This window comes from Dermacentor andersoni, chromosome 6 (assembly GCF_023375885.2).
Source record: "Dermacentor andersoni chromosome 6, qqDerAnde1_hic_scaffold, whole genome shotgun sequence".
NCBI classification, from domain to species: domain Eukaryota; kingdom Metazoa; phylum Arthropoda; class Arachnida; order Ixodida; family Ixodidae; genus Dermacentor; species Dermacentor andersoni.
The window spans coordinates 64314001-64329365 of record NC_092819.1 but is presented as its reverse complement, the minus strand read 5'-3'; positions in this window follow the sequence as shown (position 1 = coordinate 64329365).

Here is a 15365-nt window from a genome sequence, read left to right as displayed (position 1 = left end):
CTCTTGCCTTTTTCTGTTTCCTCTTTTATATTTCTTCACACTTTCCCGTTTCTCCGCGTTTCGGGCCTCGTTAGCGAGCTTCTCTCGCAGGCTCCAGTGGCCAGCGGGGGTTTCTGAGTACTCGGCCGTGTCAGGTGCGGGCCTGCTTTTGACGCCAGGTGCGAAGCGAGCTTGTAGATACTGTCACTGGGAGCCTTGTTTGGTTCCAGGAGTTTAGCTTTGGCGGAAGGCTGTCGGGGCCTTATGACATTTTGCGCGAAACGCCTGAGTTTTTCCCAACTGCGTCGCGCGATTGTCACGGCTTACGTTGAAGCTTCAAAGTCGCTCCTCAGAAAGTGTGTACAACGGGACGATATCGCGATATCAGAGGCAATTGACGAAACGAGCTATTATGCTTCGTTCAATGATAACTGTAGCTACTTCGAGCAACGTTTTATAGCTTTGAACGAGTGCAATCCGCCGTGGTTGCTTAGTGACTACGGTGTTGGGCTGCTAAGCACGAGGTCGCGGGATCGAATTCCGGCCGCGGCGACTGCATTTCGATCACGGCGAAATGCGAAGACACCCGTGTAGTTAGATTTAGGTGCACGTTAAACAATCCCGAGTGGCTGCATTTCCGGAGTCCCTCACTACGGCGTGTCTGATAATCAGATCGGGGTTCTGGCACATAAAACCCCATAACTTTAAAGCTTTGAACGTGAGTCTCGATCGGCTGTTGCACGCTGTGCTCACTGCGTGTAGACAGCAAGAGGCTCAAATATTATTGTCAGAGAATATAATAAGTGGGCAATCATATTCTTTGTAACTGCGGCGTAGGAAGCAAGGTCCATCAGAATAGGTCGAGAAGCTTGGAACGGAGAGCTGGCCAAAGGATATTGCCAGAGATATCAGTTAGAGTTGCGCGATTTCACTAGCAAGCCTATGTAAAAAAAATAATGCTCGAAAATGTTTAATCTGAATATTGTCGTACGAGTAAATATTCCAGTTCAAATATTTTTTGCTGTACTAAAACAACAAGTGTGATGTTTTTCTATTTTACAATTTACTAGTTTGTTCTTGGTGACCCCTACCAACCAGCGATTCTGGTGGAAGAAATCACTGGCCTGTGCAAGCCAGCTATTATGTCATGGAAAATGGCGTAGTTCACTTTAACGCGGTGGTTTTGTCCGAGTTATTTTTTTTCCCTCACGTGTTCGTTCAGAACGTGGCGCCAGCTTCACTTCAAATTTTGCGTGACCTGGCGCACGGCATTCATTGGCGAAAGGTGTGAGCGCAGACTTTCTGTTATCGTGCAAGTTCACGCTGCGACATCCGACGCGCTTTGTCTCATCGTGATAAATGCAGAGCGCTCCGCGAAGAAACGTCGCGCTATGTTCGTTCACTCTCTGTAACACAGGCTCTGAGTGTCCTACAGGCAGCAAAATTAGTAAGTAGAATGCTTTCTAAATGATAATGTGGTGCAACGTTGCCTTGTATGATAACTGTTGGATTTGAATACGTGGTGTTGCATGGAATTGCGAATGGTTTTGTGAAAAGGTTTCGTATATGTTGTTATACGATACGAATGTGTGCTGGCCATAGAGGTTTTCATCCATTTAAACGTACGTTTTGTTTAGTCAAGTATATTGGTTGCATTATTCTAGGCGAATAAAAGTGAAGTTGCGTTTGAAACCTCTGTGCCACTGTCATTTATTTCCATCATATTCGCTCTCCTTCCCAAAGAACCTACTGGAACACTTGCCGTGAACATCGTAATTATGTTCACATTAAGACATACGCCACTCCTATAGTTAAATGACACGCTGGCGCGTCAGCTGAGGCGAGTCGCAAGCTTGCCTCAGCCTCAAAAGAAAGATAACGGCTGGCCTGGTGGCAGAAATGCCGGACCCTAAAAAAAATTCAAACATTCTCCCCAAGCAGCATAAGATCTCGACGTCACTTCCATTTTCAAGTGTGACGCCGTACTTGTTTCTTTATTTTTTTGTACAGAAGTTGTTCCCACGACACAAAGATGGCGACGGTTGCCACAGGCCGACATTTTCTTGCATGCCATGTGGGCTTCTACGAAAGCCTCGCTACCATGCAGCTTACATATACCTTGTACGAAGTATGAACTGTGGTGATAACGCAAATGAAAGGCGTAACGGAACAACTCAATACTTCTTGAATGAGTTTCAGCACGTTAAACTTCGTGTGGCCGCAAGATTCGTCACAAAACGTATCGCTTTAATGATACATTGCATGGGTCACATGAAGTACCATTATATCTGCAGTATGAGAGGAAAGTTTCCCGTCGCTTAGCTAGAGAAAATCGGTTAGCGCAGAAGAAACGCATGTTTCGCGAACTCTTGCCGCTATTTTTTTTTTTTCCTTTAGGAACATAGCAGCATGTCGAAGCGTCACCCTTGGAGCCAATCTGATATCTCCTACGAGACCTTGTACGTTAAATGAAATTCAGTTTGTCGGGTTTAACGTCCCTATAAAATACACAGTGAGTTAAAAGGTACGCCATATAGGACACCGTAGTTCGGGCTCCAGATTATTTTGACCGCCTGGAGTTCTTTAACGTGCACTCAGTGCACGGTACACGACCGTATTTTGTATCCCACCGCCATCGGAATGCCGCCGCCGTAGGTGGGAATCGAACCGGCTACCTCGTCCTGAGCAGCGCAACATCGCAGCAACTGAGCCACATCGGCGGGTCTCGTATACGGTAAATACTACAGGCATTGGAAGAAGTGTCGACGCTTCCCCAAAACTCTGGCGGGAAGCTACGGCACGTTGGAAAAATGAGTCGCGGTGGCGCTATTCTAACTCATTATTCAGCGTTTGAAAAGAACGTCGCCATGGAAGCCAAGAAATGCGCTAAGGGAGTCCATCGGCTAAGGCCGTGAAAAAAAAAAAAACATTAAAAAAGATAAAGACAAAACGAGTTCATTGAGAGCAGCGAAAGCGCGTGGAACGTCCAATTAAAGTGTTTTTGTCGCACGCTTCCTCCAAACTTTATATGAAAGGAAAAAAAAAAAAAAACATCGGCATAGACGCGCAGAGGGAACGAGGTCACGTGGTGTTCACAATAGAGCTTGGCACCTCCATGGTTGACGCTTTGGCATCCATCTCCGTCACTACACTCTCTCGTCAAGATGACGTCGCCGATATGGCGGGATAGCGAAGCTCGGTCGTTTCCTTCGCGAAGCAATGGGGGCGCCCCAACGAAGAAAAGGGACCCACCGCGTACTCCCTCTTTTTCGTCACGCGTGCGTTGAAAAGCTCACTACCCAAAGCCACCGCTGTCAGCCCACTGGGTCCCACGGGGAGAAAAAAAAAGAAAAAGGAAAGCGTTTTACTGAAAGTTGACTCGCTCTTAAAGCTTTGAAAAAGAAATGAAGTTACTTTTTCTATTTTTTGTGAAGGGTGTCGACAGCAGGGGAGGAAAGGTCGGCGATCATTTTCATCCTTCATAGAAAGGTAACATTCTTTTGGATGTAATGCTTTCTTAGTAAATATCTTGCGTGTGCAGTGGACGCAGGTACCTCGAAATAACGCAAAGCGTATAGAGCTGTCTCTCTACATTCTGTTGTCATCATCTAATGCACTGGGAAAGAACATCAATTTTGCGACGCTGAAGTCGTTCAACCACCACGAAAATCATTGCTGGTACATTGATTACAGTACTTTCTTTTGGTGTCATTAACGGGTCAGTTATGTTTCGTACTAGCCTCGCAACACATATTTAAAGTTGCAAAGTCTTCTACATCCATAATTACTTTATTCCATCGTGTCATTTCCAGCGTACGACAGGTTCGAGTACGCGAGCCGATAAACATTGATAACGTTCAGTTAATAATGCCCACCGTGCGTGCCTAATTTTAATGCGACTAGCATTCTTTGCTATCTATCTATCTATCTATCTATCTATCTATCTATCTATCTATCTATCTATCTATCTATCTATCTATCTATCTATCTATCTATCTATCTATCTATCTATCTATCTATCTATCTATCTATCTATCTATCTATCTATCTATCTATCTATCTATCTATCTATCTATCTATCTATCTATCTATCTATCTATCTATCTATCTATCTATCTATCTATCTATCTATCTATCTATCTATCTATCTATCTATCTATCTATCTATCTATCTATCTATCTATCTATCTATCTATCTATCTATCTATCTATCTATCTATCTATCTATCTATCTATCTATCTATCTATCTATCTATCTATCTATCTATCTATCTATCTATCTATCTATCTATCTATCTATCTATCTATCTATCTATCTATCTATCTATCTATCTATCTATCTATCTATCTATCTATCTATCTATCTATCTATCTATCTATCTATCTAATGAACTAACTGACTCAGATCCAGAAACCCAAGTTGTTTACCAGTTTGGACCACTATAGGCTCGTGGTCGTGATGCCGTCAATGTCGTTCTATCGTCGTCATTTCAGCTTTGTCATCTGACTCTCCTTATGGAGTAGGCGTTTTGCGCCTGTCTGTCGGTCCGTCCGTCCTTCGGTCCATCCATCAATACATTAATTCACCCATCTACCCACCCATCCGTCCATCCGTCCTCTTAGGCAGATCCAGTGCCCCAAGCTTTCTACCCACTTGGGTATCATTGGGTCGTTCTGTCGTCGTCATTCCAGGCTTGTCATATGCCTCTCGTTACGCTGTCAATGTCGCAGCTTCTAAGCCGTCCTAGTAGATGGGGTACTCCTATAGTTTGTGCCCCTAGGTATGTACTCGTCTAACATCTAGAGTGCCTCGATGTCCTCTTCGCCTGCCGCTCCGTACAGGGTGGCGACAACCGCGGCGGCTGCTACGGCGTTGGGCACACGAATGGCGGATACGCACGAGCGCCGGCACCAGGCCCCTACGTCATCCGTCAAAGGCGCCTACTACGCCGTCCGCCATTCGCGTGCCCAACGCCGTAGGAGTCGCCGCTGTTGCCTACACTCTGTACGGAGCTGCAGGCGAAGAGTACATCGAGGCACCCTACTATATTCTCGGACAACTTTCTGTGGCTATGAAGGGAGAGCTACGGGCGCGTGAATGCTGCACATGTGTTACCGTGCCAAGTAGTCCAGCAGCGTTTGATAGTGCTTTTGGTTGCTCGGAAGAGACGCTGAACCGAGAGAGCTTTCACGTGCGACGGTTTCGCGTTTCCTCAGACACGGAAGGGAAAAGCCGCAAAATAAGTAAACCTAAAATTTACACTCAGTGGTGTGTTCTGTTTTATTTAACTGCTGCTAACAAGGCGTTTAGGTTTTGTCTTCCCAGCCTAAATTAACGTGGAGTAAAACGTGCGAGTCCTTTCAGAAATGCTCTCATTTATGCGCGCTTTGCCTCGGTAGCTTTCCCTTCGTAGCCACAGAAAGTTGTGTGCGAGTATAGCAGCCATCGTCACCTTCCTCGGCCGCCTCTTATACATGGCACGCTCGGGCGCCTGTGTCTTGTGCGTGGTGCTGCGAGCTGCGAGCTTAGAAGAAAAGGGGAAAAATAGAAGAGAGCTTCTTCGGCAATTGCTCCCGACTTTTTGAACCCAGCGATAGGAAATTTTCCAGAATATCGACATCTCCTATTCTCTTGGCACAAAAATTCCTTTCACACCAGAAAAACTGAAGTAATTTTTACCCGGTTACGTTGTCGGACACCAGTATTAACGGCTGGTATGGCACCCTCCCCTCTGTGCCCAATCTGTGCAGAAGATGAGACCATAGATCATTTCTTATTCCGCCGCCGTTTTTCTTCTTTAAGGAGAAAGAACATTTTAAAACCCAACGATCAGGTAACTTGGTTTCCATTTTCCATTTTAAGTATCCTTTCTCTAGCAGCCTCCTCTCTTGGAAACTACCATAGGCGTGTTGCTCAGCCGTGGAGGAATTCATAGTTGTTTCAAGGCGATTCTGTTAAGTTCTTCAAACATTATTTTTATCACTTTACACCTGACACTTTTACCAATTTTTGTAATACCAACATCTTCCTAATACCATCCAAATCATAGCCAATTTCTCGCAGTGGGTACGCGCCATCGAAGTAGGATATCCTATCCCATCCTATTCATTCGGCCCGCGCTGTCTCGCTGAGCCGGTGTTGGTCTGAGAATCGCTTGGTATGGTGTTGTATGGACGCTCTCCCCAGGCCTCGTGTTGCGGGGTATTGGTCAAGTATGAAGCGGTTTATCTGTTATTAGTTATGTTTAACATTTTCCTCTTATAATCTGGTTGATTTCATTGTGAGTTCCTAATGTCTCATGGTCAAATTTGTGGCGCGCACAATAGACAAGGACGCAGAGACGGTGGACACACGAGCGCTTATCTCGCCCAACTATCAGTTCTTCTGCAGTTTACTACTAATGTCTCTTTATTCTTCCGGCCAGTGGTTTTTCCTATGGATGGATTTCCTTCTCACGAATGATATACCTACGAAGGCTTTATTGCGCAGTGGCATTCGCAGCGTTCCTGTTGCCCTAGTGCCGACCGATGAGGGGATGCATGCGCGTGAAGAATCCAAGGGCAATTCAAGAAGTGCTGTGGAAAGCTGCCCCGCACTTCCAGAGAATAACTGATGTCCGACAATTTGGCAGAAGGACAATTCCATGTTGTTCGCCGGACCAGACCCGTGTCTCCAACCTCTTAAAGTGTGTAATGTTCGCGAATCACCCGATGAGCCCTTTTATTACTTCTCATCTAGCTTGCGTTAAGGGACTAGTCGGGGAGTCGACGGGGGTCTGTGTGCTTCCGAAGTGCTGCACAGCACGCACCGTATCCGTCTACCGATGTTCATGAGTTTCTGAGTATCTAATAGTAGCCACAGAGTCGGTCATTGTCACTTTTGCAGGCACAACTACGCCGTCAGAGATCAAGGCATGGCCTTTAATATACAGGGTCGAAGCACTTTCTTCCCGCCCACTGCAATGCGTTCACTGTTGGCGATATGGTCATAGCGTTAATGAATGTAGATCAGACCTTCGGTGCCGAAATTGCGGAGAAGGCCACGAGGCTATGACACGTCCCTCTCAGAGCGAGCGATTCTGCTTGTGCGAAGGTTTCATCCCTGCGGACTGTTCGAAATGTCCTGCGAGAGAACAAGAGCTTCAAATTCTGCAAGTTATAGAACGGAAGCGATGTTCGCGCCGTGAGGCTCGGGCAATTGTATTAGAGAAGTCATGTGAGCACGCTGCACCTGCTGCACGTCACTCAAAAGCTATGCATGCATCCCTTGGTGACGTTGTAGCTGCTGATGTGGAGAAAGCTATGGCAAAAGCCCTTGACAGTACTTTTTCTAACTTTTCAGAGACCATCGGGCAAGTTTTCACTGTTCAAATTTCACAACTTATGCAGATTGCTGCCCGATCAAGTGTTGTTTCTGAGATTGAAGTTTCTCATGAGAAGGTAGACGAAGGCTTATCGGCAAAGGCCTCGACCCGCAGTCCTGAGGACACGGAAGCTTCCCCATCTCACGTAGAACGCGAGGGTGGTAACAGTAGCGATCGAGTCCAGTTCGGAAAACATTGAGAACATGGATCAGGATGCTCGAACGTGTAAATGTCGTGCTTCTCAGTACTCCCCGAGAACTAGCATCCTTCATAAACTAAGGGCTAAAAAGAGTGAAAATTGTGACCTATCAAAGGATGACTTCCTAAAAGATAGCATTCTATAGACGGCAGTGTGATGCTGCTGGTATATCGTCAACATAGGGACCTTAAAAGGGCTGCAGTGGAACTGTCGTTCGATTTTTGGTGCAGCCACTGTTTTGTTACATCTTTGTGGAGATCCTCCTCCTGATTCGATTATTTTCCAGGAAACGCGGTTATCTACAGAAAAGAGTTACCATTTAAGAATCATCATCTCATTGCCGCCATGCAGCTGTCGTCACACCGCCTTTGTCATTACTTCGACATATTTCTTTATTCGTCATTCCATCCAATTCAGTGTGACGAAGTCATACAGTTGTCGTCATACCGCCATGCTGTTGGGTGACCTTGGCTATCGAGTGCTATAGCAACATGGGAGGACACTGGGCTAAGTCACATATAGTCGAAGCAACGGAAGTTTCAGAATAACAATTGCCGTCTTTTAAATAAGCTTGACTTCACAAATACGGCGTGCGGCTACATTGCACGAATGCTAATCGCGTCACCAACGACAGGTCGCATTAGATTAGTTATGCCGGAATTTTCATTGCAACGAATGACGCAATGTTCTATATGTTTCTTTTCCTAGACAACTATTGCTGCTTGTAATGTTCTAAAATATTGTCGAATGGTAAAAAAAGGGGTGCTAAATGAGAACATTTGTCGCTATACGACGAAATTACAACAGCGAATACGCTTTGCAGATGCTGAACATTGGCGCCACTAAACATCAGCGTTACATTTACTACAAGTGTCCAACTCAAGGAAAAGAAATTAAAATGAAAGTGTTCAACTCAAGAGATCAGACAAAATTCGCGGAATTGTCAAAACTGATCAACAAGGAGAAAATAGGGGATATTCGAAATTATAGCGTAAGAAAGACTGAAGAAGCAGTAAAAAATAGGTGCAGCATGAAATCAGTGAGGATAAAACTTGGCACAGGACAAGCCAAGATGTATGCACTGAAAGATAAACAGGGTAATTTCATCAGCAATGTTGAAGATATAGTAAAGGAAGCGGAATAATTCTATTCTGACCTGTACAGTACCCAAAGCAGCCACAATACCTCCATTCTAAGTAGTAATGAACAGGTTACAGAGGCTCATTCTATAAATATAGCGACGCAGTGAGAAGGGCCTTGCAAAACATGAAACGGGGAAAAGCGGCAGGAGAAAATGGACTACCAGTCGATTTAATCAAAGGTGGAGGAGACATAATGCTTCAAAACTAGCGGCCCTTTATACGAACTGCCTTTCGACTTCAAGGGTCCCAGAGAATTGGAAGAATGCCAAGATTACACTAATTCACGAAAAGGGAGACGTTAAAGAATTTAAAAGTTATAAGCCCACTAGCTTACTTCCAATATTATATAAAATATTCGCCAAGATAATCTCAAATAGAATAAGAGCAACACCGGACTTTAGTCAACCAAGGGAACAGGCAGGTTTCAAGAATGGATCAATAAGGTAATCATCAATAAGGTAATCTAGAAATTCGCACAATACAATCAGCCTCTATATATGGCTTTCATAGATTACGAAAAGGCATTTGATTCAGTAAAGATACCAGCAGTCATAGAGGCATTACGTAATAAAGGAGTTCAGACCGCTTACGCAAATATCCTGGAAAATATCTACGGAGATTCCACAGCCACCCTAATTCTCCACAAGAAAAGCAGGAAGATACCTATAAAGAAAGGGGTCAGTTAGGGAGGCACAATCTCTCCAATGCTATTCACTGCGTGCCTGGACGAAATATTCAAGCTATTAAACTGGGAAGGCTTAGAAGTAAGGATCGACGGCGAATACCTCAGCAACGTTCGGTTGGCCGATGACATTGTTCTATTCAGCAACACTGCGGACGAGTTGCAACAAATGATTGAGGACCTTAACAGAACGAGTGTAAGAGTGGGGTTGAACAATAATATGCAGAAAACAAAGATAATGTTCAATAGCTTGGCAAGGGAACAAGCGTTCAGGATCGCAAGCCTGCCTCTGGAGTCTGTGAATGAATACGATTACGTAGGTCAGTTATTCACAGGGGACCCTGATCACGAGAATGAAATTGACAGAAGAATAAAAATGGATTGGAGCGCATACGGCAGTCATTGTCAGATCGTGACTGGAAGCTTACCATTATGATTAAAAACAAAGGTGTCCAATCAGTGCATTCTGCTGGTGCTAACATATGAGGCAGAAACTTGTAGACTGACAAAGAAGCTCGAGAACAAGTTAAGGACCGCGCAAAGAGCGGTGGAATGAAGAATGTTAGGCGTAACGTTAAGAGACAGGAAGAGAGCGGTGTGGGTCAGCGAGAAAACGGGGATAGTCGATATTCTAATTCACATTAAAGAAAAAAATGGATCTGCGGAGGTCATGTAATGCGTAGGTTAGATAACCGGTGGACCATTAGGGTTACTGAATGGGTGTCAAGAGAAGGGAAGCGCAGTCGAGGACGGCAGAAGACTAGGTGGAGTGATGAAATTAAGAAATGCGCAGACGCTAGTTGGAATCCGTTGACAAATGTAATTGAAGAACGCTGGGAAAGGCCTTCGTCCTGCAGTGGACATAAACGATGATGATGATGATGATGATGATGATGCTTGGTATAGAACTCCATGGCCTATGGAGCTGTATGCGCTGTGGTGACGCTGCCACACAGCCACGCAGGGAACGTTGTTTGGCTGTGTAGTGGTAGCTTTTTTGCATTGCACGGGAGCTCAACTCACCTGACTGCGGTCTGTGAATGAAGGCGTGAGTGGGGCACAGGAAATGGGTCCTGTGTTCGAAAAAGAAGTTATTTCGCCAGAACTATTCGTAAGAGCTGATATCACTAAATAGTTATCCGCGGACACCGGAAAACAGGATTTACTAACTAAAGGATTTGTGAATTCGGTGCGACACATGCCACATGGCCCGCGATCAAGTCGCTTATACTAGCAGATCACATGAAAATTACGTATTTGTCATGTTGTGATTGCGTTTATTCCGCGCAGTGTCAACAAAACGTTCGCAGGTGGACGCATTAATGTTTATTTCTGTAGCCACTTGCGAATGATTATTGAAAGCTGACGCTATTAAAGAAAGAAGAGAAAAAGCAAGCAAGCAAGCAAGCAAGCAAGCAAGCAAGCAAGCAAGCAAGCAAGCAAGCAAACAAGCAAGCAAACAAACACAAATTCCTTATAGGCACTGATGTGACAACGAACCTAGTGTAAGTTTCAGTTATTGCGTTCCCGGCTTCAGACCTGTAACCGACGGAGACTCAGAACAAGTTTGAGTGCAAGGCTATTTATGGAATGTGTTGTGTAGCGCTGTAGTGTCACGCTCAACGAATGGGCGTTACGCTACAGTCAACAAAGTGTTGTCATCATTGGGCCGACATCGTCACCATAGTGCCACGATGTTCTCGTGCCATTGTCATCGTGCCGCCGTCATCATTGCCGTTGTCATCGGCGCAGAGGTCGTGAACTATCGTCGAACCACTGTCTTCGTCATTATTGTCGTCACGATACCATAATGATCGTCTTCGTATTGTCTAGTGTACGAATAGGCGTACGTTGCACCAATAAAGTGTTCTACCTGTTATGTGTTGCCTCACTTGCCTTCTTATGAGATCTATTTACGCTGTAAATTGCTCAAGAATGCAAAAGATGTCTTTAGTCTCTCCCTCTTTCTCTCTCTCTCTCTCTCTTTCTCTCTCTTTATTTTCTTTTTTTTTACTTTGGCTGGCGCCCAGATTTGTTTCTCGTTTTCTTTTCTTTCTTTTTAACTTACGCCAACTTCGGGCCTTTCCACCAGCTGTCATGCGCATGTATGCCAGACTTCCGACGGTAGGGTGTGGCCGCGCGCAGCCATTCCACACAGTATACGCAGTCGGTGAAACCAGTTCACCAGCCAGGGGTAGCACAGTCCTCCCGCCTGGCACGCGCACGTTCGTCACGTCGCTAGCTAGCTACTCGCATCGGTAGGGGGGCATAATCACGCGTCACTGACATCGCAAGGACCAAACGTAAAGGCAAAGAAAAAAAAAGAAGATAAAACTTACGCGTAGCAAAACTCTACACCCTGGCCCGGGCGACCCTTGCTTCTTTTCTTTTTTTCTCTATGTTTCTTTTCTGCGGGGCGCCGTGCGTCCTGGGCGGAAACGCCAGTGTCTTTGCCATTGGAGCGTTTCGACACGAAGCGCGCGGCCCACCCGCCGCCCGCGGGCGGTTTGGCCGGGAAGGGGCGCTCCGGCTCAAGACTTTGATGAATGCGTGCCCATCGGTCACCAAGCCTGTCAGGCGACGCAGCACGGGAGCCAAAGATTTCGGGCCCTCAATGGTCGCCCACCCCCGTCGGTCCGGAAGCCGGAGAAACTCTTGCCGTTGTTGCGCGTCGGCCCACTCCGCGTACGGGACTTGGCCGTGCGCGCCGCGTCGCTCGTTGTCCAGATAAGCGAACTCTTTGCTCCGGCAGTGCCCTTGTCCTCTTCTTCCTAGGCTCTTCTACTTCTTAGTCGGCGACGGCTTGTCCGTCTTCTTCCCTTTCTTTCCGTCATTCTTCTATGGCAAGCCGGTTCGTCAGGCGTGAAACAAGAAGCAAACAGGCCGAATCGAGAATCAAGAATTAAAGGATACGCTATAGAACCCCCCTCACCTCCCCCCCCCTCCTCGCCTCCATCACCCCTGTGTTCGCACCCTGCGTGCCGGCCTAGCTGTCCCATCACCCTGCCCGGCACCCACGGCTCTCCCTCATCGAGACGTGTGCATGGGCTCACATACTCACACACACACACACTGTACTCTTCTCGCCTCTTTGTTTGCTCGGGCCTCTCTGCGTGGAATCCCATTTGCGCACAATATAAACGCTCCAGAACGGAAGGAGTTCAAGGCGCGCGGGATCGTGAAAAGCGATCGGTCGCGCTGAACCCGGACAATGGCTCTTCGGTGTCATCCTCTTGTGTGCGCCGGAAGAAAGGAAGAAGTCTTGACAGTGCTATCTGTTGCCGCTTTTCTATCTGTCTCCAAGGTTTGAACACGTTTTCGTTTTTTCATATTAGAATGACACATTCTTTTGCGTGTCCTTTCCTGCGCGAAAAAGAACAAAATAAGAGGCCCTGTGCGGAGGATATGGTGCTGACTAGCTGTGGGGGAAGAGAAAAGCCTGGTGAAGCCGATTACCAAAACAATGAGAGGAGCGCCTCGCTTGTATAGTCCCAGAGAGCAAGTGGCACGGATATTTATTTTTGTGCTCTTTTTATCGACGGAGATTGCTCCCGGCCGATCTGATCTATGTCGACGGCTGTCATCTTGATCCTCTCTTTCCCGCCTTTAGCGCTCTCGGGAGGATCGGCCGATTGATACCGGTGTTTGGTCGCCGACTGGCAGAGATTGATTGCAGGGAGCACAGCGGCGAAAAGCAAGCGGAGAGTGTAATCATTACTGCATGGGCCGAGTATACTCCAAGAACGTAGCCGTACACCGAGCTTCTTGAAGCCGTCGCCGTGTTGGCCTTATTTTCTCACTGTCGTCTTCGACCCTTTTTATTGTTAACTAGGTACAGAAGAAAAGAAAATGTATTTTTAATAATAATCTTGCGCTATAGGATTCTGAATTTTCGTAACGTAGCGGTGTTATACGGACTTATTCTACTCTTTTCGAAAAAGAGCGGTAACTTCAGTCTATTTCTGTCGACAAAGCCTTCCGGTAAAGTCGAACGTGCTTGTTTATTAACGAATGCTCTTGCATAGAAGAAACATTGTGAACACTCGCGTATTTCCACCGTTTATGAACGCTGGCAGGATATGTTAAAATGCGTTTCGATGTGTTTGCCGCGCTGGTACTTGAAATTTTATGCCATACTTTTGTCTTAAAAGCGTTCTGTGTCAAAACTGTAAGGTACTCGAATGAGCAACTTTACTGAGGAGAACATTCGCGATTTTCTTTTCGAGCTGTCCTGATGCTTCCTTCCTTCCTGGAATAGTTATTTTCGTCACTGCCACTTCGCATTTCTTGATATCATTGCCAAGCTTCTTTCTACCTATGTAGTGGCGTTAACAGCATCGAAGCAAATAGCAAATATGGCGCTGTTGTGTGTGAAGAAGGCCTACTGCTTCGATGTTTCTACGCGATTTATTCGCCGTTAAGTGCAATCGTGGCTTGCTGTGTGTAAATATGCGTTACGAACTGTGTGGAGCCAGGCGCTTGTGAAATATGTTCCGGCACCGGGTCCATGTGTACAGTTTACGATATTCGTGCGGACATATGAGCCGGTTCCACAAATGTGCAAGACAACCTCCATTGAAAAGATGGATCTCCCACTATTACGACGCTTGCGCTGTCCTTTGCGACTAGCCTGTATACCAGTGTACCATGTGTACCAGTCAGTGTACCTTATAACTTGCGGCAGGCACGTTCAAAATGCACAACACATGTCTTTACGCGGGCACCAAAATAAGCGGGTTTGCAATGGCCGCAGAGATATATGTTGTTATGACGAGCTCATCACTTTACACCGCTTGTTTTTATTCCAACTTGCAGCACCTTTTTAGATTGTCACGCTGCCTCTTCTGGCAAAGTAGTTTTTACGCCCTAAATATTTCTGTGTTACGCTGCATTGACTTCGATAATTTATTAGGAGCCATATTGGTTGTTTAGACGTTTGTAGTTGTATATTTTATAGGACATCAGTCGCTACAACAGTTTTTACCACACGCTAATTTTGTTTTCACATATTACAATATTCCCTCAATTCTAAACCAGTGCAATCGGCATAGTTTATATTCGTAATGTACTGTTGTTTTATGACAGATAGCAACGAGAAACAGCATAATAGTATTTTATCGTTCTATGCGAGGCGATGTGACTACTCACCTACCTGCCCTTCCCACGAAAAACCTATACGTCTCTGAACTTTATGCGGTAGATCCGTTGAATATGAAACCAAATAATAACCTACAGTGACGCACCAGGGACAATTTGAAAACATGCTCTAGAGTCTACTGCTGGCTGCCACGTATTTCGCGTATCGAGCACTCGACTCGCTTTGTGCAGGTCAAGTGAAGCGGACAGCCTCCCTCGGACCTTTTAACCCTTCAGGCTCATTACGACCACATCCTGTTTTGCATCAATAGTAGCGAAGGGGGCGCCTGTTTCCTGCATGAAAAGAAACTCAAGTTCCCATCGACCCGGCTTCACCGGCCTTTGCTTTGAAACGGCAGAATAAGCGATCTTTGCGAAAGCCTGAACTGTATACTGTTTGCGGGGCTCATTCAGGGGAGTTGAGGTCCTGAGAACGCATATCCCCCGCAGATAAATACGTACAAAGCAAAGTGCACAGCCAGTATAATGTTTCGAAGCTCATGAATTAGCTGCAAACTAATGTGTGTGTAAATCAGTCTCAAAGTGTGCGTATAGTTTGCATAAGTTTGTCCATTTCGTACACACAGATAGAGGTAGGCTGGAGGGTGACCGCGAGGGCTCAACAGCGGCACGCGTCAAGCGGAGGTTCTCAGATGGGCTTCCAGCGAGAGCCTGTTGCCTTCCAAGATTGGTGGTGGTTAGAGCTTTGCCTCATAATTAATTAGCTCTAAATACACGATGGTAACCAGTAGGGGCGTAGCTATAGAAACACGTGCGTCGGTCACGTGCCTACAGCCTGCTCAAATGCCCCCCCCCCCCTCCATACACACACTTGCCTCCCCCCCCCAGAAAAAAAGATCCTG